Source organism: Trachemys scripta, chromosome 4 (assembly GCF_013100865.1).
Source record: "Trachemys scripta elegans isolate TJP31775 chromosome 4, CAS_Tse_1.0, whole genome shotgun sequence".
NCBI classification, from domain to species: Eukaryota; Metazoa; Chordata; order Testudines; family Emydidae; genus Trachemys; species Trachemys scripta.
Window position 1 is genome coordinate 26,284,686 of NC_048301.1, and position 25,683 is coordinate 26,310,368.

The 25,683-nt window shown below is 41.0% G+C and overlaps 1 long non-coding RNA gene across 1 annotated transcript; it reads right to left on the bottom strand.

Annotated features, from left to right (window-relative positions):
- Positions 1-13,259: 13,259 nt before the first annotated feature.
- Positions 13,260-20,000, bottom strand: LOC117877106. The gene is made up of 3 exons (XR_004645611.1): positions 19,890-20,000; positions 14,378-14,442; positions 13,260-14,300 (listed from the first exon to the last, which is right to left on the bottom strand). It is a non-coding gene; the product is annotated as an uncharacterized LOC117877106 (long non-coding RNA).
- Positions 20,001-25,683: the final 5,683 nt, after the last annotated feature.

Consider the following 25,683-nt stretch of genomic DNA (forward strand, 5'->3'; position numbering starts at 1 on the left):
GCTGTGAAATAAAAACTAGGGGTGTCAAGTGATTAAAAAAATTAATTGTGATTAATCCTGCAATTAATTGCAATGTTAAACAATGCTAGAATACCATTTATTTAAATGTTTTTGATGTTTTCTACATTTTCAAATATATTGATTTCAGTTACAACACAGAATACCAAGTGTACAGTGCTCATATTATATTTTCACTGTAAAAACCAAAGGAAATAGTATTTTTCAATTCACCTAATACAAGTACTGTAGTGCGAACTCTTTATCATGAAAGTTGAACTTACGAATGTAGGATTATGTACAAAAAAAACCTGCATTCAAAAATAAAACAAAGTAAAACTTTAGAGCCTACAAGTCCACTCAGTCCTATTTCTTGTTCAGCCAATTGCTCAGACATCCAAAAATATTTAATACATTTCAATTGGTAGTCTATTGTTTAACAGTGTGATTAAAACTGCAATTAATCGTGATTAATTCTTTTGAGTGAATCACATGAGTTAACTGTGATTAATCAACAGCCTAATAAAAACATATCTTTAAAAAGTAGGAAGTCATATAACATAACTGCAAACCATTCATCTTAAAGGTCTAGCAAGAAGAAAAAAATTGCATGTATTAGACAAATTGCATGAATTCAGTATTGTTCTGGTAAAAAGAAACCCAGATAGATTAGACAGACTCAATCAATCTTTCCTTTGGGTGTCCATACATTGCTTGGTAGCTGAGAGCCAAGTTTTGTACTTAAAAAAAAAAGCCCCACAACTCCTTTTTGTAACTTTTTTTGTTTAATTTTTGGCTTTTTAGAAGATGGATGAAGATGAATCACTGCCTCTTAAACCACCACACTAAAACTTCTTCCCAAAGCAAAGTACTGGTATGAAAAACAATCACTTTATTCCCGTTAATTTGAAACCATTCTATACCCATATAATATTTGAAACCTATCAAAGCATTTTCAGTTTTTGAATGTTTCCATTTTCCAAATTTTTCAGACTTAAGCTCTCTGGCAAAATGTTGTGCTCTAGTCTTTGCAAGTTATCCTCTACTTCATGTACCACTGAAACACTTTTCTCATTCTTAAAATGAATGGAAAATATTCTTTTTAAAGTACAACCATCTCATTGCATAAAGAATATGAAATCCATTTGTCCTCTTTATTTTAGGTAGCATTTTTCTATCCGTGGAACTTGTTTTAAAGATGAACCGCAAACAATTTTTCAAAAGGTGGTCTTGTGCCATTTATTTGCTTCTTTACAATATATGAAGGAAAATATTTCTCTTTCTATCTTTCTTTCTTTCTTTTTCTTCGTGTGTGTGTGTGTATGTGTGTGTGTAGGAATGTGTGCTTTACCTTAAAAATATCAGAAATGTCAAGTCTGGTCATCTGATTTTAATGGAGAACTTCCGAGAGGTCCAAGAAATGTATATTGTGAACCCCCACACTTCAATTGAATGAGTGAGAGCAGGCAGTGTTGACTCTTTAACAAAGATTTTCTTTCTCAAAATGTTCATTAGGTTTTAGAACTAAATGGGTATTAATTAAAAAAACAAGCAGTATTAAACATTTCCACTAATAATCCTTTCTCCCTTAGTTGGCTTTCATTCTTCTGATATCACCATTTCACCAGTTCTCATGTCAGTAGATCAGGCTAGATAAGACCAGACTATTTATGGTGAAAAACAAACAATCAGAAAAAAATGCCTTTAAGAAAAGAAAAGAAAAGAAAAGAAAAGACATGTCAAACCTTCTTTAAACATTCTGAAGCACCAAAAAATAGGCTAAGGCAATTTTTTTTCCTTTGTGGGTTACCTATAAAAAAATAAAATTACTAATATACTGAGAAGGGACATCAAGAAGTCTGATGTACATTGCTAAGTATTATTTTAAACATTTCTCTTTCTTTGTAATTAAAGATGGGTGAGAAGAGGGTGCTTTGATCCAACAGTCAGGTAGTTCATATCCAGATTCCACTTAAGATAACTACTGTACCATTGGTGAAATCCAAATAAGAGCCATGGAGGCAACATGCTTAGTCATTGGCAAGGAAAGAGCACCCTGCATTATTTTGTAGTGACCCTCTCTGACAGTTTTGGAAGCAGTGTTCATAGGTTTCAGAGGGCATCATATCCAGTCATCCTCAGCTGGAAAGACAGTCATGATGAGATGGGTATTTAGGAACACAGGCAAGTATGGCAGAAAAAAATCAGAGGGCTCTTCAGTGCTGTGAGAAACTCAGAAAGGAGCTCATCCCCAGGGAGGAAATTTTTGGCTTGTTTTAATTTCTTTAATAGACATTTGTCACAAGATGTAAAACTATTCAATTCAGCAGCTTTGTTAGTGTGGGGAAGGTCCGCAGCTGTGAATAATATCATACTTCAGGATTGAGGTGCATTGACAAAATGGTGTGAAGGTATTTGAATAAGCTCATGCCCACAACATTCTAGCCCCAAGTCATTGCTACCTGAAGAGCGTAAATATTCAGCACCATCACTTCTTCCTAGGCTACCCAAGCACCCAAAACTGTCCCTAGCTATCAGTAATAGAGATTACAAAGAATTGAGTTCTACTGTCCTCAAACTACTAACTCCTTTACTGAGAGAACCAATTGCTACGAATTTCTTGACCTACTTTCACTATATTTAACCTGGTGATGGACTGGCCACCATATCCTGCCACCCTCCCCCCCACCCCCAATAAAAAAAAAAGCAGAGGATGGGAGGCTTAGGACTTCAGTCCTAATTCTAATCTCGCTTCTCACTACTGTAGTGTCAGTGGAGATACTCTAGATGTACTCCACTGTGAAAATAGAATCAGACCCACACAGCACAACAGACTGAGATCAATGTACTGCAGACTCCAACTGTCTCCAGTGATGAAGATGCAAACTTAAAATGGTAGCTTTTGCAGGATCTATGTGATCAGATTTGAATTAAAATGGATTTATTTGGCAACAAAGTAGTGATCAATATGAGACTGAGATGATGATCCCACGGTGCCCCTTGTGAGTTCACACAGTAGCATTATACAGGGCATGGATACAGAGCTGGTTCATTTACTTTGAGCTATATTCCGCACTTCACTACTAGGCTGCTTTCGATTGCTCACAGGAGCCAACTTGAATATATATGCCACCAGCTGCTTTCCATGACCCTGTTGCTCCCTTTGCCACCTCCAGAGTGTTGAACTACACTGCAGGAGCCTACAATTCCATTTGCTAACACCATCTGCTGGACCTCCTGAGCCAAGATTATCTCCCCCTAAACCCACACCCTTTTTTATCAGGGTTTCACAGCCTGCAAACAAGTGGGTCACAGGAACTGAAGAGGAAGGCTCAGAAAATCTAAAGCTGCTGTTCTTATTCTGGGCATCCTTCCTGTCTTCCTCCAGGACATAAACATCATCCTCTCCTTGTGATAACCGCTGCATGGAAAGAGGGAAGTGCCATTAGTTTGTGCCCCACTTTGGCTGGCGTTTTTAGCCAGTCCAGGGGAGCTGACCATGATCCCACTCATAGTGATGTTTTGGGACACTAGCCCTCATGGTCACTCATCTTTCCACAACTCCAAGCCATTCTAGTGTGATCAGCCAACAAAGAGAGTCGAAGAGCAGACAGTATATAAATGGCCTTGTCTCTCTCTCTTTTAGGACTAGACTTAACAATGGACTATTTTATTTGATTGCTTTGTCTTCCCCTTACACATATAAAGTTTCTTTAGTGAGAGATTGACTACTCCCCTGTTTAGCCTCATCCTCCAATCCTCTGTTGGCTAACTGAATATTTGCCTCTCCACATAAGGAAGCTCCACTGTACTGGCCAATCCCATGATAAAATGCAGAATTGGGGGCCATGGTGGGACAGAAGTGGAACTTTGGTCATAGATTCATCGATTCCCAGGCTAGAAGGGACCATTGTGATCATCTAGTCTGACCTCCTGTATAACACAGGCCATAGAACTTCCCCAAAATTATTCCTAGAGCAGATCTTTCAGAAAAACATCCAATCTTGATTTAAGAATTGTCAGTGGTAGAGAATCCACCAGGACCCTTGGTAAACTGGTCCAATGGTGAAGTACTCTCACCATTAAAAAAATGACACCTTATTTCCAGTCTGACCCTAGGACTTTAGCCCTAGTCTTATTTGAAAGGCTGCCAGGTTGCTCTTATTTTACACCTCTCCCTCCTCTGTGAGAAACATTCCTGCCTAATAGTCCCACTATTCCATCCTTTCAGAGGGAAAGCTTCTCAGGTCCTGTCTATGTTCATCACAGGATCAAAGACTCTCCTCATCCAGGCATCCAGGACATGGAAAGATCCTTGACATGACTCAGTAAGAAAAGCCCTGCCAACTCCTGCAATCTTGAGAAGAAAGAATTAAGGCATGTTACTATGGTATCATGAGACCACCAAGCCATTTTTCCTCTTTCAGTTCCCACATATTTAACACTCAAAAAGCTATTTTTCCTTTGTAAATCATCCTTTGGAGGGACTGTGGACTGCTGGCTAGAGCAAGGGGCATCAGAGGCCTTGAGTTCTACTCCCAGCTCTGCCACTAACTAGCAAAGACACATTGGCAAATCACTCAATTGCTCTGTGGCTCAGTCTACCTACCTTCATACCTCCCAAGGATGCTGAGAGGCTAAATAAATGTTTGTAAAAGGTTTAGAGCTCACCACTACAGAAGTATCACATGTTAGTATTACATGTTAAAACTAAGATAGATCATCTGTGAGTCCATATATGAACGCTAACTACAAATTTGCATACACATTAACCCCTCCTTCAACCAGGCACTGTTTATAAGGCACATAGTTTTCTTTTTAAAGAACACAGAATCCACACTTTGATTTGGATATAATAAAATTGCAGAAACAGCAGAAGCTGGCCATGTAACTACTATTTTAATGAATACATACCACAAGTAACAGTCCTCTAAGCCATTGTGTCATCTTTCAATTCCTGTCCCTCCCTTCCCCTTTCTGCACCAAACTTGAGGAAAAGAAATATTGATTGGCAGATCCTGTAGCCGGCGTGAATAACCATGACTATATATCTTGTCAAAAATCAGCATGTACTTTAAAAAAGAAGAAAGTAAAATATGAAGATAAGAGGCATAATCTGAGACTCGCCCATATTCTCATTCAAATTTTTCTATTTAGATTTCACTATATTTCCTTTTTTAACCTCCTGCAGGTCTTTATATATAGGACAAAAAAAATCCACTTCTGTCATTTAAAGCATGATGAAAGTACCAAAGAAAAATCTATTTTCAGCTGTTTCTCGTTAGAGCACTTTTTTACCACTGTGATGAAAGTCGATGCAAAGAAAGAAAGACGAGTCACTGATGAAGATGAAGAAGCATTTCTGATCAGCCATCTGTTCAACCAATTAAACCCCTTGCAGATAAAGTTGTGTATGTGTGTATAGATCTCACATAAAGATATACATATACATGTGTATGCATGCAGGCACATACATATACATACTTTATAAGGTCTGCTTTGCAGCTACACAATTTTACTTATATGCTGAGCATAGCTAATTACACCTACATATAGAGAGGCCCTTCATATGTAAAATGGAATTTGGGCCCTTTGAAGAACAAAGCCTTCTCTATTAACATCCCTTTCTTTTAATGGTCCTTGTGCAGTAAAAATAAAGTCCAAACACTATAATTTTTCTCACAGAAAAGTTACATATACTGTAGGTATCTTTAGACACAGCTGCAAAAGTGGATTCACTTCTGACAAGATTGGTGTTAATTACCAGCAAGGACTTCAGTATAATACTATTTAAATCATTTTAAATTATCCCTCTCAAAAATTAATTTTTCATCAAAGATTACACAAAAAAATCATGATATCATCTCTGCAGCTGCGATTTAGTAATAATTTCATCTATTATTACCAATGTCAGTTAGATAAAAGAAAAATGGCATCCTACTGTGCTGATTCCAGCATAGGCCATATATAGAAATTTTTAACTATCACTTATAATCGCCTTGATGAGCTTAAACCTCCTCTCAATTAACACCCTAAATGACACTGAGACATCTTAATGGAGGATGTAAGTAAAGGAAAAAGACTTTAATCAAAGAATAAAAAGAGAAGTGCCAAGTGAAAGGAGGGGGTTTCATGCACCTCTCAGTGTCCAATCACATAGAGGTCCTTTATCTTGTCTTGAACTTCTTGTCATCCCAATATTGCTAGTGTAACTTTGCAGTAGCAGTGAAAAAAAAGTGAATCTGCAGTCAGGGTCCAAATCAAAGAAGGAGAACGGTGGGTACTGAATTGTATGGTGTGCCACAAACACGGATTGAATAAGCCTGGTTACAGTTAACCTACCACTGCTGTTTTGTTTTGTTTTTTTAACCAATAAAGTCAAAAGAAAGTCATTGTTTTCAAGACTGAAATATGGCAATTCCCATTCCTTTCTATAAGAATGAAACTTAGGGGTGAGTTCTAATTCAAACATCCCACTCTAAATGGGAGTTATGCACGGGTGCTCGGAGGTAACTACACCTCTAAAGATCCAAAATGTCGGAAATCCTTGTATTAAGTGCACCCACAATCACTGCTATGAGGGCTGTGTTGGCATTGCTAGTCTATATATATACTGCTGGCACAGGCATACTCTACCAGAAGCATTGCTGGTGGCATTCCACAGCAGAGGGAGACAGAATGGGTCCAGGAGTGATGGAGGAGAACCCTTAAGAGGGTGTAGAGTGCTCTCCCTCTGACAGTGCCTGCCACTGGCCCCCAGAGAACCTATGGCGCCACACACCTCCACTGTGATAGCTAGTGATGCTGGCAGTACTAGGACTCTCTTGGACCTTGGGCTCAGGTACAACAAGCAGCAGGATTCTGACTTTCTGTGAGGGGCACCCTATCTTCCTTTGCATCCCTCCTGGCCCTTGATCCATATAAATAATACCCCTTCAATGTACGGGCACTATTTTATATTTAATATCCTTTTCATGGTCTATATGAATTCTGAGAAGATGATCCTTTACTTGTGTACATACCCATTGATAGCCAGATTTTTAAAACATTGTTTTAGCCATTTTTAAAGTAGCCAGAGAGTGCTAACACAAAATACAAGTTACTGGTTTTAGATTCTTTTTGTTGTTCTTTCTGTGACTCATGGGAAAAAACATTGTTTCATGCCCTGATATTTTTCAATGAGAAGCAAACTAATATCATTGGGTATGTTAAGAGTAAAAATGAATCCAATTAATATCAACCATAGTATTTCTTTTCTTTAAAGTGTTTATTTGCCTATTAGAGCTTAACAAGCTGTCTGCTACAAATAATATCAGTTAAGGATTTACCCAAGTTTCATTAGCAAATCATTTGCAAACTCATCCTGATTTAATTTGTAATTTATAAGTATTTGCTGAATTGTGCAACCAATCATTTTCAGGTGGACTGTTTGCTTCAGCTACTTGCTAGTCACTAACCGTTATTCATGCTATGTGTTTAATATCAGTGTGCTACACACAAGCAATGTTAAGAGTCAATTTTAGTGCTTGGAACTACCATGGCAAAGGTAAGAAAGGCCTAGACCTTTGCCACATGACAGGATCGATAACCATTGACTTCAGCCGCTGTTCTTACAGCAAGGCTGGTCACACTCACATGGCATTGTTTCTTCTCCTTCATTGGACGATTGAAACATTTTAGACATGTGAGTAACAAATAAATAATAATAAGCAATGAAATGTGCACTTTTAGGGAGAATTTTTCAACTGTTCAGTCATTCTTGCTAAAATCTGTGAAGCTTTCAGCATTTGCAAATATTTTCACTGTTCTCTGATGGCTATCTGAATATTCACAACTAAATTAATAATAGGCCTCCATGAATTACAGAAAATCAACTTCAGCACTTTAATTCCCCAAAATATTTGTGGATCACTTTTTTTTCTTCCCGACAGTTCTACTGTCCATACACATTTCTTCTTTCAATTAACATTTGCAAAGGATGGGGTTTGTGCACATATCATGCAAGGCAGTAACCAAACAATTAATTCAATTAAAAATCCCTAAGTATTCATTGATCTGGAGCCTAACAGTCTATCAGTTTATAATAGAAATGAAGCTAATAGCTTTATAGAAATAAAATATCTTGCATGGAATCAGAAAGGTCAGCTGCTGCAGCTATACCCTGCCAAACAAGCACTAAGGCAGGGTATTTGCTTATGAATTCATAGCCACATCATCAAATCTATTGTTTTAAAGGCAATAATCCTCTTTGTGTGTGGTGGGAGGGAATGGATACTTATCTGGCAGGAGAACTCCAAATGCGTTGCTTTAACTAAAGGTGTGACGTGACAGTGCAACTGTGTGTAGAGACACGCATAATGGTTTAGACCCAGGTAAACCAGGTTTAAACCTGCATTAGTGTCCACACACAGTTTAACTAAATCAGTGCAACTTCTGTGATTAAACAAGCCTAAGGCATCTGCACCCAGACTGTACTTAACAGTTTTGCCAGCATAGCTGTTCTAGTATAGCTATGCCAGCAAATCCTTTCTAGTGTAGTCAAGGCCAGAGAGTCAGTCTGGGGCTTTAGAATTTGAAGACAGAGCTGTGTTTCAATTGGTGCCATGCAGCAAGGCTACATGCAGTAGGCATATCTAGTGCTTCTTTGGCTGTTGTAGCCACTGTTGTTCAAGATAAAAAGGAATTATCAACATACTGTGAATAAAAATGGTCTAAAATGAATATCCTGAGTGTGCATCCTCTTATGTTTCTTGAAAGCCAGGAAAACCCTCAGACTATCAAAAACAAACAAACCAACAAAAAACAAGTGATGAAAAGTGAGATGAGATTTTCCATGTGGTCATCAGGATTTCTCACAGATCAGCTTCTATAAAGACCTGTATATTGGGTCCACCATTGAAAATATATTATTAAATCCCCTTTCCAATGGAAAACATCACAAATGCTACACAGATTCCAGCATCATTTTCGCAGCAGATTCTCTTACTCTGCAACTAAATTATGGGAAAATATATCAGAAATTCAGAAGTTTTTTTAAATAAAACAATAAAAGAAGAATCTTCTAAGGATATAGGAGTTGCCCCTTTGGTTCAGGTTAATATTCTGCAGCTTTACATCTCTAATTTTGCACATTGTTGGTTATCTATACTAGGCTCTGATGGGCCTATGAAAAAAGGACTTATTCTGATCTCTCATACACCAGTTTTACAAAATTGAAACTCTACTGAATTGACCGGCCTACTCCTACTTTACATAATTCCCTTTCAATCTTACCAGGTCAGATTTGAGCACCACCAATAGTTTACAAACAGGATCTGTTACTAAGAAATGTGAGCAAACCAGAATAATTGGATTTCTTATTAGTTTGTAGATATAGTCTTATGAAAATAGGTTTGCACGTCTTTAAATAAAAAAATTAAAAAAAACATGCTCCCGACAGGATAGCCTGACAGACCCGCCCTAAGCCACTTTAGGTTCATTTAACTGAAGATTTAATCTTGCAGAATGGAATTCCTCCTACACTATATCTTATGCTTGGATGGATCTATGGCTAACTGGACAGGTACAAGGATGAATGATAATACATGACTATATGAGCAAGTACTACTTTTACACATGAAATCCTGGAGGAAACTATGCCTGACAGAGATTTCACTTGCATTGAGGTAAATCAGATATAACTCCACTGAAATCAATGGAGTTACATGAGCATAAAAGCAGTATGAGTAAAGGGAAAAATCAGGCTCTATACATTTAAGCATAAGATATCCTGCAATAAGTTTGGCTTCTGTTTCTCTGAAACTGTAGATATGTTTTAAAGGGCAAGTGAACAATAAATAAATCTTGAGTATAGCATTATCTTAATGTTGCTATGAAAAAATTCCACTAAGAACGCTCTTACATACCATTTAGGTTTAAAATCATTATTTGAGGGAGGAAGAAAAACTCTCCTTGTTTCTTCTTGAAAATGAATAAAACTATGGGGAAATAATTCCCATGTGTCTTATTTTACATCTCATCATGTTCAGCCCAGAGTATTGTAACAACCCATTAATATTATATCTTTAATTTATATACGGTGCTTTTCTTCCCAAAGGATCACAAAGTGCTTTACAAATAATATGAATTTCTTTAGTTACTAATGAAATTCAACCACGTCTGAGGTAGAATATAGCAAGTATTTAATCCAAACCCATTCATTCGTTAGATCTGAAGAAAAATGCCTTTCACAACTGAAATTCCAGGTAAGTAGGGAGAATGTACTCGCCTAGTTTGGACATCCAGATAACACTTCTCCTCCTTTGAAAAGTATTGGAGCATGGGCTCTTTAATATCCACAAGTGGTCAAGACCTCAAATCTACATCTTGTTCAAAAGATGCCACCTGCCAATGACTTAGAACCGCTAACATGCCAGCGTATTGACTCAGAGAGAAGAGCACTATTCACTGAATCTCCATCACCACTCCTTTGCAGTACATGACTAAAGGTGTATCTTGTCCCTGAAGATTATCATTCTTCTCAGAGACTAAACTTAGAAAGAATCTCTGTAATACAAGAGAACAGAGTATGTTTGGTACAGAGGAAGCCACCCAATACCTGCAAGTTTCCTGAGATGGCACATGAGTTTACTGTGTCTGGGTATGTAAATCATATAGTGGCACTACAATCAAATAATAAAATACATATAATAATCTCCTCCACTTTGTCATCAATTATCAATATTTTCAGTAAATATTTTTCTAGGCCAGATTTTCAGCATCAGTTAAGAAGTACACAAGCAGCTGAAAAAGCAGGCAGTGCAAAGGGGGGCTATAAGCTATTTTTGAGATTGCCTGAACCTGAGGTCACTCTGTTCTGGTTTGGTCCCCAGGTGCATGATAGAGAAGCCCAAAGGCTGCTTTAACTTGTAACTCCAGCCTTTGGATTTAAAGGTCTGCCAGGGCAGCTAGGAATTGCTGAGGCACAGGAATGCCCTACACATGTCTCCTCTGCTGGCTACAGGGAGGGATTTGGTTTACAATCTGCTATGGTGGCTCTACAGCACCCAAATATCCCCGAGCTGGCTTAATCCTCCTTTGGTCAGAGAAGGCAGCCTTAGAATAGCTGTGTTCTATGGAAGCTGCACAAAATTCCTGTACTCAGTCTAATCCAGTGCATGGACATGTACTTCATTCCTTGTTCATTCTTATTGTGGGAGACGGACAATCGTATACTAAAAAGTTATACTAAACATGGAACAATGGAAACAGTGCCACCTTCTGATATTGTTAATACTGTATCGTGATTGAATAAGACATTAGGCGGACTGCAAAGCAAAGCAAAATGCTGCCCTACTGTTAAGCTTTAATTAGCTAAGGCAGCAAAGAGCCTCCTTGGAACAGAAATTCTTTTATAGAAATTTGAATTAAGAGCTGTGCTGTAGTGGGGCTAGATCATGCCAGAACGACATACTGGCACTTTTGCCACATGGAGGATGCCATTTTGTTGAGAACAAAATGGCATCCTCTGCACAGCATGACCTCGCACGCAGGGCCAACTCCAAGCACCAGCTTGTCAAGCAGGTGCTTGGGGTGGCCACTCCGGAGAGGGGCGGCACGTCCAGCTATTCGGCAATTCGGCGGACGGTCCCTCATTCCGGCTCGGAGCGAAGGACCTCCCGCTGAATTGCCGCTGCGGATCGCGATCGCGACTTTTTTTTTTTTTTGGCTGCTTGGGGCGGCCAAAACCCTGGAGCCAGCCCTGCTCGCACGCTTGCACGCTACATGGAGGATGCCACTTGGTAGGGCAAAGTGGTGTCATTCACATGGTGTGTATGTGTATCTGGTTATGCTGACTGGGGCGTTCCCATGCTGGTGGGAGCATTCCGGTAGCAGCCCAATTCAGACTACACCCCAATTAAAAGTAAAATGGGGGGGAAAAAAGAGAGAGAGAGAGACGCTGGGGGTTGGGAAAAGGGCATGATATCCTACTGGCAGAGCTCATCTCTCTTCTCTTCGGGGTAGCCTTTTCTCACTCTTTGAAATACAGCATAAGCACTGCCCTGCCAATAGCAATGAGCATTAGCGGCACCATGCTATCTTCTTCAGGTATTCCACAAACACCTCATACGGTATTGCGGGCGGGCACCCACCAGAGGCTGCCCTTCCTTTTGACTTTATCATCTTTGCAAATGGTGTTTCTAGGAGCACTGGACTGGACTGACTTCCTGTGTGTGAATAATTGATGTTGACATCACTACAACCTTACCACCTCAGCCACACAAACTCGCTCCCAAAATACTAATCCCTGTAGAATGTTATCACCCTTTCACTTAAGTCATTTCAACACCCAATCTGGGGTAGCAATTAGCGCAGGGGATTGGGAGTGAAGACTGCTGTGTGTTATTCTGTTCTGGATCTGCCACTGAATCACTGTATGACCTTTGGCGTGTCACTTCACTATATGTAAAACAGGGACAATAACATGCCTATCACAAAGATTTGTTGTAAGTTTTAATTCCTAAAAGTTTTCAAAGTGTTGTGAGATCCCTGGATAAAAATCACTATACAAATATGATCTTAATGCGTGAATGTGGTGAGGAACACTGAATAAATGTGAATGATCTAGGTTTTAGCTAATCAAGGGAATTTTCTATGTAATGAATTGACACCAAGGACACAACCCCATTTCAGATAACAGGGAATGCTGGGTAATCAAGGTGGCACTTTAATGTTATGGCATTGTGTATTACATATTTTTACAGTGAAATATTGCATCAAACATAAAACAAACTGAATTAGAGGTATGTTAATATGCAGTATGGAACAATTTCAGTTGAACAGCAGAATTTGTCCTAAGTATAAAATTGCTTCAGTTCAGAAATGACTGGAGTTGCAGGCACGGGTAGTGGAGAATAGTTAAAAGTGACTGGAGTACTCTTCAAATTATTGAAGCAATCTAGGAAACCTAAATTGGTCTACAGTGCACATGCCCAGAACACCCTAATTCACTTCCAAAATGAAGTGCTCTTAAAAAAAAAAAAAAGTGAAGCATTGCATTTGGAAAGGATCAGAGTTCTGGGCATGCACTATGCAGAACAATTTAAAATTATTGGAGCACTTCAACTTTTTTTTTTAAAAAGCACTTCATTTTGGAAGTGAATCAAATAGCATTCTCCTACTGCAGTTGAACATATGAATGATTTAAAAATGCAACAACCCCCCTCCTCCCCAAAAAAAACTCTTGGGGAAAAAAAGTTGATAATTAAAACTAAAAAAGGAGTAAGAGGGACAGCGGAGAGAGAAGGAAAAAATGTCCACACCAAGTGGATAAAAAAAAAAAAAATCACACCACCACCTCTGTTCTCTCAGCCAGTCTGCTGACCTTTTCAATGGTTCAAACACTAATAAGTACAGCAGCAGAGTGATGTGATGGTGCATTTATGCTCCGTGGGCCTGTCAACAAGTCTCATATCAATAAAACTGTATTCCACCCCCTATGGGTGACACAGGGTGAGGTAGGCTATACCTTATCGTCTCGTCCCTGGTTATGTGAGCTTCTCTTACATTTCTGTACATGTACAAGCATCTCACCTACTCATTCCTGATTACATCTAAGTATCTGCTTCCTTAATGCCCTCATTTGTCCAGGACTAATTAACAATTTTACCTTATGGATTTTCTCTCTTGCTGAAGCGAAACCATTTCCGGTGTTGCCAACGCTTGTGATTTTATTGTGAGTCTTGCAATAGTTGATGTTCTTCTTAAAGTGCCTTCTCCTGGAGGCATGTGATTAGGAAAGAATCTCAGCTTTCATTTAAAATAAAAATAAGTTTCTAGCCCCCATGCTGGAAGAGAAAAGCTAGAAAATGTGAGCCAAGAGTGCCCAGGGATTCAAAATCCAAGGCAGCAAATAAAAAGGACCCCCAAATTATATATTTTAAAAATCTCATATTTTAAACCAATCTCATGATATTTTTGGGGAGGGAGGGGTAACTCATGATTTTTGAGCTACTTGGGGTTGCTAAGACTTTTATCTGAGCCTCCCATTTCAGTATTTAACTTTTTCCCATGATCTAAGATTAAATACAGAACACGGATCACTCCATGATTCTACCAAGTCCATTTCTGAGAGAGGGATTTGAGGATTCTGCAGCAGTCGGGCTGCCTCCAGAGCCAGCCCGTAGTACACTTTCACTGGATCTAGAGAAAGAAGCGGTGTCCCTCTTGGACCTGCTGCCAATAGAGAATCCTCAAGCTGGCAATCAATCCTGATGCTGGTAAAATTCCATGAAGGTTTCTGTGTCTGTGGAATGCTGCAGGCCCTGCTCAAAGGGAAAAAAGAAGAATCAGCTCCATTGCCAACAAAATTATGGCCCTATTCCAGCTTTCAGAAACTTACATGCTTTTATATATTTGCCACGTGGTTCTTCAGTGCAGCAGCACATGTGTTTTGGCTTCATGATACTGAGAAAAAAGAGCACTCAAATCAGGGGACTTTATACTAGTCTATGGATGAAGCTTGATGAGTTGTGAACCTGAATTTAGGTTACAAATACAGAAATATTCTCTGACTGTATAAAGGGATACGTCACTTAAAGAAGTAGCCAACACCTGATTGTACATTTGGGATAAAGGGCAGGAAACCCCTTTGTACAGTCTGGTCAGATTGACACTCTTACCTTGAGCATTTGGGAAGCATCAGCTTTTATTTTCTTAACTTCCTTCTGTTATGATCATTGCATGCATTATTAATACTATCTATTTTACGGTACCCCCAACTGAGATCAAGCCTCATTGTGCTAGGCGCTGTACAAACATATGTGAAGGGAAGGTCCATGCCCCCAATGAGCTAACATTCAATCAGATAAGACAGATAAAAGATGGGTATTAGCCACATTTTACAGAGGGGAAACTGAGGCATGGAAAAATTAAGTGATTAGCCTAACATTCCACAAGAAGTTTGTGGCAGAGCTGTGAACTGACTCCAGATCTCTGGAGTGCCAGGCCAGTGCCTTAACCACAAGACCATCTCTCCTCCATGCATTTTGCTCAGCTGGATTAAGAAGCTACCTATGGAAGCAAGAGGTGAAAAATTGCCTTTAACATCCCCTCATCCCCTCCGCCCCCCGAAAATAATCCACACTACAAATCCCTACCTGGTGTCCACGTCTCAGAAAAAGGAATCCACAAAAATGGCATTAAAATCAATCACAAGCCTATGTTTCATGACTATCCTGAGATGATCAGAGAGATAATTTGGGGAGAATCGGCTATACATGCAGAGTGGGGTTTTCCTTGCCACAGAGAGAGTCAGTAGTTGTTCGGTATTAACAGGTGACACAGGATGATCTGCCTGCAGCCTAATGTTGATGGAAAGCTTGTTTGTACTTAGTACATTAGAGGAGTTGCTCGGGAACAGTTACATAAAGATTAGTCCTGTAACTCTGCCAAAGACTTTGTGTTATTATGTGCTGTGCTTGTGCCAGGCAGCCCCACATGTCAGAGCTGCCTAGTGGGGCAGTTTTAATATGCACACCCACATTTCCTGAAGATTTTTTTTTAAGATTGAGGAGCCAACTCTGACCTCGCTTACACGCTGCAATCACCACGGACTTCAATCAGGCTGCACCTGTGTGAGCCTGTGCAGCATTGATTTTTAACGGCATGTCCAGTGCTTGTTCCGGAGAAGGCTGTCCTTTCTCCCCACCACCGCCTCCTTTTCTCCCATTACACTCCAGCAGATAATCCCAGCAGTATGCCAACAAAACCACCATCCCTAGCCCCTTCCCATCCCCACACACCTCCAACCATGAGGGAGCATACAAAATTAATGTCGGCTAAGTTGTCTAAATAACTCAATGATCCGTGTTCTAAACAGGTCATACGTCTAGGGAGTAAAGACCTCACAGCATGGCCTCGTCGCTGGCTTTCTTCCTAAAAGTTCATTAAACAACTGTTTCGTTTAAAAATGCATGCGTGAATTTGATGCTCTTAAAAATGAGAATGTAAAAGCGTTGGCCTGAACCAGACATAGTGCAGTTGGACACTGTGCACCCTTCCCTAAATACATTCCTATACCAATGTACGAGGCTGATCCCAAACACTGCTCCCATTGCTGTCTGAGCTTCTTTTATAAAAGAGGCTGTCAGCCACGCACACAAATGTTAACTGTGCTATGTTTATCTTTGGTGATGTCCTTACAGCAAGTCAGCATTTGAACCTAGTCCCAGAGGAAAACATTGCTTGGCTAACCCCGTGTGTTATGGCCTCCTCCTTGCATTAAACAAGGTACATGTGCACACGTGTCGACTTATTTAGGGCTAGACTGTGGAAGCATCCTGTGCAGCCACACAGGGGAATAAGGGAGAGCAAGGCTTGTCTGCATGCAGGATAACTAAACCAGCACAGCTAAAGCAGTACGACATCCCTAATATGGATGTTATTGTACTGGTATAAAGGAGCGGACAATGGTACAGCTTATTCCTGTAAGGAAAGGACAATCTATAATCAATAATCAATAATAGTAATACCCAGCTTTTATATAGCATTTTACAAAGAAGGTAAGTTCCCTTCATTTCTCATTCTTATTCTCCCTCCATCTCTCTACACATCGTCATTTTTCTTCTTTCTTTTCTCTTCATTATATATACACCTCTACCCCGATATAACGCTGTCCTCAGGAGCCAAAAAATCTTACCGTGTTACAGGTGAAACCGCATTATATCAACCTTGCTTTGATACACTGGAGTGCACAGCCCCGCCCCCCCTGGAGTGCTGCTTTACCGCATTATAGCCGAATTCGTGTTATATCGGGCCGCGTTATATCGGGGTAGAGGTGTATTATACATCTATTATATATTATACATCTAATTTGGGTTCATGTTCTAGTTTTCCTTTGGTTTTGGTTTCTTTGGGGTTTAAGTACCTCTCCAGTTTTTCCAGGATTCTCCTTTTGTTCATTCCTTTGGATTTCCATATCTCTTCCGCTATGATCTTCGCCTGTCTGCTTGCCCTGCAAAAGACCTGCGGCGCAGCTGACTTGTGCTTCCAAGGCTCAGCTATGGCACTAAAATTGCAGTGTAGCTGTTCAGGATTGGGCTGGATCCTGGGATCTGAGGCCCCACGAGGCAGGAGGGTCTCAGAGCCCAGGCTCCAGACTGAGCCCAAATGTTTACACTGCTATTTTTAGTCCGACAGCCCAAGCCCTAGTAAACTGACCCAGGCTCTGAGTCTCAATGCCATGGGTTTTTATTGCAGTGTAGATTGATCCTTTCAGTCTGCTGTTCTTCATTCTCCTTGAAGGTTATTCTCTTCCTTCCTGGTTCTGCTTTGAAAGCCCTATTTTTACACTCCATTCCCTTCCATGATCATAGAATCATAGAATCATAGAATATCAGAGTTGGAAGGGACCTCAAGAGGTCATCTAGTCCAACCCCCTGCTCAAAGCAGGACCAATTCCCAGCTAAATCATCCCAGCCAGGGCTTTGTCAAGCCGGGCCTTAAAAACCTCCAAGGAAGGAGACTCCACCACCTCCCTAGGTAACGCATTCCAGTGTTTCACCACCCTCCTAGTGAAATAGTTTTTCCTGATATCCAACCTGGACCTCCCCCAGGAGGTCATTTGGAATGTCCCTTTCCCATCCTCTTCTTCTGTTATTCTGATTTATAATTTATTGTAATAGTGCCCATAGGACCAATCCTGACAATCCCCTCCCTACCATGCTACATGCTCTGCACACATCAAGTTAGGGACATTCCCCGACTCAAAGTTCTGACAATCTTCTCCCTTCCATCTTCTTATTCTCCACATGCAGTTAGTAGCTGCTGGCAGGCAGTGGAAGCTCAGAGTAAGTCTACACTGCAATTAGACATCCACGGAGCTTGGGCCAAGGGGCTGTTTAATTGCAGTGTAGACGCTTGGGCTGAGGCCCAGGCTGTAGGATCCTGAAAGGTGGAGGGTCCCAAAGCTTGGGCTGCACCCCCTGGCATGAAGTGGTTTCCATCATATACAGGGTTTATAGTTTGGTTCAATAGCTCTCAGCACCTCCACTATAAAAATTGTTCCAGCACCCCTGCCCGAGCATCTACACCACAAACAAAAAGCCTCTTAGCCCAAGCCCTGTGAGCCCAAGTCTCCTGGGCCGGGCCAACCACAGGTCTCTAACTGCAGAGTAGACATATCATCAGGGATAATTCCTCACAGTACCTCCTCAGAACAGGTTCTGGCTCCAAGGATAGCTCACATTAGACTCTGACGAGGAGGGACCACACTGCAGAGTGACTCCCATAAGCAATTTCAACTCACTCAGTCGAGAATGCCAGCTGGTGTAACTCATACCGATGCCCACCGATGGCCACGGTCTGTTGGCGTTACACTGGCACCCGCACACAGAACATGCTGGAGGAGCAGCTTAGAAAGGGTAAATCCTTTTGGCCCTGGGTCAGTTGGTGAGTGCAGAACAGGAAACAGAGCCATGACTCTACCCTGGAGCTTCTAGCACCAATGGCAGCACCTCTCAGAAAGATCACCTAAAACTCCAGGATGAAAACCATAGCTGAAAACTTTGCTTCTCTGACACAATGGGCCTCTCTACAACATAGAGAGAGAGCTTTCTTAGGGGTGGCCCATGACTGTGGAATGTATGTCCCTCAAACCTCAGCACCTTGCACTCTAGACTGGAGCTGTAGTGTCCACCTCACATAGACATACACACACTTGCTTTGATCAGGCTAGTGTGCTAAAAATTAGCAGTGTGCCACCACAATGCAGGTAGAAGATGGGCTAGCGACTCCGAATACAACCCAATCTGATACGTCCCCATACTCAGCAACTAGCCCATCCCACCACCCACATCACTGTGACTACACTTTAAAAAACAACAACATGCTAGCTCAGTCAAAACTAGCGTGTGTACATCTACCCATGCTGGACGTTACGTCTCCACTGCAGTCTGGATGTCTTCTAAATGCAAGGCACATTTCTTTGTCCTTGCCTTCTCTAACTTAAACATATAGCTCTGATATCCAAAACAAGACAGTCTGCTGCACCTAGCCCCGCCGGGGAGAGGATAAGAGAACAAACATGACATATGTTAGTCACACTACTTAATGCACTACTGAAAAGTGCTCAGATACTGTGATGATGAACCTGATGTAAGAACCCATTAAAAAAAAAAGAATAGAATAAGATGGTATCTGACCCTTTACAAGGATGCAACAAGAGGGCACTTGGAGCCCTCTCCACACCTGTTGTACACCTGATCAGAGGGATCAGACATGGCAGGGCAGCCAGGGGAGGAAGAGTCTACTATATTTCATCAGAGACTATTGTTGCTGAGATAAGGGAATTTGCAAAAGTGTAATCAGGATGGGGAAGGGAGACTCTTGCATTTAGGGCATGAGAAGGGATGCTAACATAGAGGAAGAGAACAGAAAAAGGATCAATGTAGGAGGGAAGCAAGAACAAAAGAAGGAGGAGGAACACAGGAGCAACATAGAGAAAAAAAATGACCACAAGAAAAATAAAAGTGGGAAGAACAAATGAGAGGAAGAGAGACAGAGAAAAAGAAGGAATGAGAGAACAAAAACTATACAAGAAAACTACTTACAAAAAAGATAAGCTGAAAACTGGCTATGCAGGTGTGGGTTTTATTTTATATTTTCTCTTTTCTACACCCCCCCCCACACACACACACATACATTTTCCCTTCCCTCTTCGTACACAATTGGCATGTGGCCCATCTGTGCATGCCTGTCAAGCTCTTCAACCTTTAGCCAGGTGTGTACAAATCTGTATGATGTGGTAAAGAGGTCCTTGGATATAGTGCCTGATTACACTGAATTACATTGCACTGATTTTAAAATTAAAATCACCAACAACTGTGTGCCCCAGATACACACATCACATTTACCTGGCCACCTCCTGATGTTACCAAACTCCCTTGTAGGAGATGATAGATGCCTGGATCCATTTCGCTTTCACTGAACTCCATAGGGAGTAAGTCAGAGGATTCAGCCATGGTCTATAGTATCTGGTCAGCAGCAAACTAGAAGTGTGCTGATACACAAACAGTGGAGGAAAGAGGAAGTTGTGGTATCAGAGTTTCGCTCTTGAATTTTCAAGGTCATTCAGACTCTGAACAACTCGGGGAAGAGAACTGTAATCATCCTGTTGAACATAACAAGAAAGTTGTTTATTTTTGTGAGAAAAAAGAAATGTTCTACCAATACATCAGCATTTGATGCCACCATAAAGGATATGCATTCACGCTGCACATCCTCAGCTATATAAAAAATAGATCAAGAGATTTGTTTTGGGAAGAGGAAGAGATGCAAAAATAATTAAATTTAATTTGTTTGCAATGTGTGTATAAATTTAAAAAAGTAGCTCAAATTATTAACTTATTTTAGAGCAAAAGATGACAAGATTATTACTGTACCAAAGAAAGAGGGAAGGAGGCAGGAGGAAATGAGGGAGGAAGGAAGGGAAGGAGGGGGAGAAACTGTATTATTCTCATGCACACATGTTCTGACATAATAATGAGGATTTTGTCTGTTAAATGTTGACATGCACAAAATCATAGCCAGGTCTAAATGCCTTAGTCATGGCAGGGGGTTAAAAAAGAGAATATTTGAGAATAATGTGAATTAAAAAGGCAAGTTAGTTTAAATTTCTGTTTGGTAGGGCCTGAGGCCTACAACTCCAATGGGAATACACTGTAGCTGGAGGGCTGATGAATGCCCTTAATGAAGTTGGACAACCTGGAATACATGCATAAAATGATTTTAAATATTGATATGAAGTCATTGTGTGTCTGAAGATATTGAAATGTTCATTTTCAGAGCTAGACAGGTTGCATGTAATTTATGAAAGGGGAGGGGTGATTATTTACATTCTAGAATGTTGCAATAAAACAATTATGGGATTCAGGGAGAGAGAGAAAACATTCATTCTTCTTAGGGGGAATAATATATGTTCAGATGTAAATGACTTAGACTAGCTTATATCAGCAGCTATTAAAAAAACCACTTTCCTTTCCCTCCCTGATAATTGAGGCAATACATTCATAAAATATGTAAAGCAAAAGGACCCGCTGACCAGTGTTAATTATATTTAACCTGCTCAACATATAATAGAGAGAATGGTTTAAATATATCACTGGGGACAGCTGGCTCACCCATATATTCTGGATGTGTCTATTATAACATTTCCATGACATTGCCTGGTTGTCTGAACAGTGTGAAGAAGCAGAAAAGAGATATGGCGTGATAGTGGTATGTGCAGCTCTGTTGTGATATGAACGTTTTTACAGAGAATGCCTCAGGGCAGCCACCTGCCTCATGTGTTCAATGTTACAGCTGTATAACATACAGAAGTGGAAGAGTGTTTGAGGCAGCAGCCACTGCAGAGTCTGCTGGAAGTTTCCAGTGCTAACTATTCTGAGGATCTAAAACAACAAACTCTTTCCTTCTTGCTTAGGATACTTTTCATCCAGCACCTTTTGTCCCCAAATGTTATTTATCTCATTCCAGGAGCGTGAGTTTAGGCTAAATTTCAGTAGGGGTGTAACTGGGAACGACTCCATTAGAATAAGCATCAAGTGATACATTTGGGGCCTGACTCTCCATTTCCCTGAACCTTGTGTGTGCCAAATGTGGATAAAAAACTACCAAATCTGAACGGAGGTGTTCAACACCCACCTTATTCTCACTAAGCATTGGTATAAGGCCTCAGTTCAGCAGAGTACTTCATCTGTGCCTCTAATCACTTCAATGGGGAGTATTTCTGCACTTGCTTAAGTAACTTGCTGAGTCAGGACCTATGTGATTGTCTATGGTGCAGGGTAATGGCGGCCTTTAAAGGACCTAACAGTTATAGTCTATGTCTGTGCCACTTAATGGCCTCCACTATGACTATAGGCACTGGCTGTGGTGTGGAGGGAGCAGTAGCAGTGCACTGCCCTGATGGGACCTCCAGAAAGCATTGTGCCTCAAGGTTTCCAGGAGCACCTGGGAAGCTTGGGCCACATCTATATCTTATTACAGGGTGCACATATATGTCTCCCCTTCCTACCTTAGCTTTGCTCCACTGGCCAATGCAGAGGAGGTGGGATAGCCCTTGGCCCTCTTGGTGCACTTCATGGAAACTCATACAGCTGTTGATAGGAAACTGGTGCTGTCCTTATGCTCCCTGGAGCAGGATTGTGTCTGCCCTCTGCTTATGGCACAAAGGGGAAGGAAATTTCCTTACACACTCTCCTCATTACCCTTGTACACACACACGCACCCCCTCCCCTCCACCGCGCACTGTCTAGTCCATTCATCTTGTTCTGATATCCAAGGCTTTCATATCACAGCTACATTTTACCTTATCTAAGGGACATTCCTTTTTATGTTTTACCTCGTGCACATAGAGCTGTTTAAAGCAAAACAATGAATGCATCAGATCTCACAACTGTTCCAGCTATTCACTTATTTGGAGTGATTATCCTGGAAGGACCAGGATTTGGATCTCAAATCAAATAGGCAAATGATGCAATTAGCTTATATCAAATTAGCCACCATTCACCAGCTGACACCCCAGAAGTCTGGACTCCAACCACTAACTGACTTTATTTCCACTTCCTTTAATGTTTCTACCTGTTTTCATGCTGATAATTGGATTTACCTGCCTCTTAATTTCATCCGTGTGATAATTTCCTGCACCCTTTTCTCTTCCTTTCACCTGTCCCTAACACCATCACTCCTCTCTCTCTCTCTCACTCTCTCTCTGTTCCTCCGATCTTTCCTTTTCTCACCATCGCGGCACCTTCTTCACTGCTGTCACATCAGATCTACTCACTAGGACTCTGTCTGTATAACTCTCTAAGACAGGGACACTCAGACCTCAGTGGTTCAGGGGCCAAATTAGCAATCAACATTACCCAAAAGAGCTACAGTACTGTGAATTCATTGTTTCATTTACTATATCTATCTATCTATAGCTATATATATCTGATACATATATATGTGTACTTCAACTCCTGGAGCGTGAGAGGGGCCATAGCATGAGCAAGAGACAGAAGACAGTGTCAGATATATATAGATATATATCATTATTTTCACAGCAAAATGACTGACGAAATATTTTAGAATTGGTTAATGACATAGTAAAAAGCATTCTGATTGGTTAATAATTAAATCACAGTGTTTTAATATTATGTGCTGCAAAGAGTCGCAGGAGACACATTAAAGAGCCACTTGCAACTCCCAAGCCCCAGTCTCAGTATCACTGCTCTAAGAAATGTCTAGTACACTTCAGGGTCGTGTACAATAATACGCCATAATAATTTATGGCATAAAAGGAGCCAATGTGGTCAGCCTAACTTTTAAATAGAGAAGTGTCCACATTACAAAAGAACATGTGGACTAATTGGAATTCTTGTTAACCAGTCAGAATAAAGAGGCCAAAGTCTGTCTGCAAAGGGGGGAAATGAACAACTCTCTCACCATATCCCCACTAGGACAGGATTGAGGCATATTGTTGGCATGGAATGTGGAATCATATCTAGCCATGGCCCATCTTGTGATTATAAAGAACTTCAGCCTCTGGGGCTATTTAATCCAAACACTCAAAAAATCCACTTCTACCAGTTTGATTTTCTTTTAAGGACCTGAGATTGTCCAAGAAAAGTTGACGTCTGACAGAATGAACAAAAGCAATTTCTGCAACCTCCTCTATTTAGATCTCCCTGATTCCTGTATCATCCCTCTCCAGCCCATCCAAACTGTTGCTGCTAACCTTGTCTTCCTTACCACCATGCAGATGTCATGTCCATTGTCAAATCCCTCCACTTTGCCTATCACATTCATTAAAAACTTCCCATCTTCTCCTGCTGAACCCAACTATGGTACACCTTGGTTTACGTTGAGGGCTTCTGGGTTTATTAATTTCATTTTTGGGGTGGTTATTTTTAGTTTTATGTAAGATGCCCCAAAATCAGGGGGTTTGGGGACTCTCTCTTAGCATGTACTGTAAGCAGTAATGTATATCAGACACTGTCACAGGGTTCTCTACTCACTGCTGGGATGCCTCCTTGAGGCTGCATCTTTGGAACAGCTCCGCCCAGGCTGACAGCCTCTTTTGTCTCTCGGTCACGCTATGGCCCCTCCCACACTCCGGGAGTTGCAGGACTTCATCTTTGTGAGTCAGGATGCTCCCTCTTCATGGCTTGCCTTTTCATGCCTTGGTCTTCCAGACAGGTCACTATGTGGTCTTCCCCTTTCCAGAGTATCAAAGCCTCACTGGACTGGCGGATCGGGTACTGTTTCCAGCAGTCCTCCAATCCAAGGCCATGTCACTTCCCCAGTGGCTGATAAGGGAACCTGAGCACACCCACTGCTTCCGGTTCCAGGACAGGGACCCTCGAATCAGTGGCCAAGGTCTGCACCAGGCCAAATCTTGCTGCTGTTTCCCTGAGCCTTTTCCTGCTCCGCCACCCTTCTGGGTAAAACCTTCATTCAGGGTCAGGATCCCAGGATTTCTACTATTCCCCAGGTCCTTTCCTTCTCTAAGCCCAGAGAGTGACTGCAGGCTTCTACACTACAGCCCCTTTCTTTGCAAATGTCCTGGCTTTATACTAGCCTGACTTGCTCCCACTCAGGTGGGCTCCATCCTTAATTAGTGTTTGCTCATCAAGCCTAACTCTCCCTCAGGTCTGGCCTATCAGGTTACTTAACCCCTCGGGGCCAAATTAACCCCGTTCCAGGCTAGTGTAGGGTGAACACCCCCATCACATTCACATTCTCATTGCAGTGATATATAATGTAATGAGTCAACTCTTCATAATGTTCCCCAGTGTATTTGAATGTTTCAAAGAGCACGGTCTTAAAGCGCACTAGAGAACCTTTAGTTCTCACACACCAGCAGGGTCTACGTGGCCCAATTAATGTGCAACACGTTTGCGCACATTAGAAATCACATCTATGTAGCCCCCCTTACTTCTCCATATAGATAACCTCTTCGATAAAAGTTACCATTTCTGGTGCTTATTGGACAAACAGCAGTTTCATTTTATTTTTTTTTATTGGAGGTGTTTTATAGACTAAAAACAAAAGTCCAAAGCCATACTTATATCTCAGACCTTTCTTGTTAGTGTGTCCCTCCACGTTTTCTTTGCTTTACCCACCAATGCCAGCATCACCATTTCCTTTGTTCCCTTCTTCTTCTCTCATCTTCACACTTTCTTCTAAGTGAGGACCCTTAGACAATAACCCAGATCAGCAAAATGCTCTCTCCATCTTGACACTATGTAAGAGAAGAGACTGAAAGTAAAACACACAATCAAAATTACTCCCTTATTCTGAGTGGAGTATCATGGAAACTTGGAGTGCACAGGAGTCGGGTAATATCTCTTTAAATAGTTTGTGAGCCCGCTAGTGGTGCTCTCTGTGTTTTAAAGAGCTTCTAGAAACCACTCAGAGCAGCAGTATGTAGGTAAGTAGATCTTGGGTGTTTAGGTAGATTTTGTCAAATGTTTATTTGGGACCCAACTGTGCCCATGTGTTTTGTTTGTATTGCTATTGTTGTGTAGGGAGCAAAAAAACACATCAGAATTGTAGTTTTTTCAGGACCAGTCACCATGCAGTCCCATCCTAATGAAAAGGATAATATTTCTCATCAGGCATTATAACCTCAGCTTTCCAAATGCTTTTAGAGCCCTTAGG